The sequence below is a fragment of the Penaeus monodon genome, chromosome 15, assembly GCF_015228065.2.
Source record: "Penaeus monodon isolate SGIC_2016 chromosome 15, NSTDA_Pmon_1, whole genome shotgun sequence".
Taxonomy (NCBI): domain Eukaryota; kingdom Metazoa; phylum Arthropoda; class Malacostraca; order Decapoda; family Penaeidae; genus Penaeus; species Penaeus monodon.
In genome coordinates this window covers 6,993,672-6,994,859 of record NC_051400.1, presented here as the reverse complement: position 1 = coordinate 6,994,859, position 1,188 = coordinate 6,993,672, and positions in this window count along the sequence as shown.

The following is a 1,188-nucleotide window of genomic DNA, read 5'->3' as shown; positions in this document are numbered from 1 at the left end:
AAATTTTTTTTTCAATAATTAATATAATTATTATTGATAATGAGATAATAATTCAATAATATATAATATGATATAATTAAATATGATAATATATATAAGATTAATAAAGATGTTTAAACATGTTAATAATATTTTGGGGGGTATAAACAGGATTTTTAAAAAATTATTTAAAAAAAGTAAAAGAAAAAATTCAAAAGAAAAAGGGGAAAATTAGAAATATGCTATTTGGATGATCAAATGAGTTTTTCATTAAATTTTATATTTCTGGGGGAATATTAGGGGAATAAGATATTGTTCCCAATTTATTTAAATTAAAAAAGGAGAAAAAATGAAAATAAAAAGAATTGGAAACAATATGTTTTAATTTAAATTTAAATCTTTTTTTTCCCTTTTTTTATTTTTTGATTATTATAATATATTATAATTATAATTTATTATTATAATATAATTATAATTTATAATTATATTTTTATTTATTATTATTATTTTATTATTACTTTTTATTTTTATTTCAAATATTATTATAATTAATAATACAATTATAATTAATAATAAGTATTTAAATTTTTAATAATAAAAATTTTATTATATATTTTTAATAAAATTATTATTTGTTTATTATTATCTTAAATTATTTTTTTCGGGTAATTTAATGTAAAAAAATAATTAAAAAATAATATATTAATAATAAAGAATTTTAAATATTATAATAAATTATTATTTTATAACTTATTATTTTTTAATTTATAATTGTTTTTAAAAAAATATTTAATGGTAAAATAAGTAATAAAAATATTTTTAAATGAAAAAATGAAAAATAAATTAATTAATTGATTTAAAGATACTTTATATTGAATTGATTAATGATGAGTAATTATAATATAAAAAATGATGATTAAGAAAAAATGATGATAATATGATAATATGAAAGATAATAAAGGTAATTGTGTATATATATAAAAAAGTTAAAAGAAAAAAATCAAAAAAATGAAAAACCAAATTAGCGAATTAGCCTTAAGTAAGAACAAAAGACTTTTCCAAATTGATGAAAGGCAAATTGGGAAAAAATAATTTTAAGGAATTCCAAAATATTTTCCATTTTTTGAATGATTTGGGAATTTAGGAATTGGGTAATTTATTATTTAATTATTACTATTCATTTTATTACATTAAATTTTAAATTTTAAT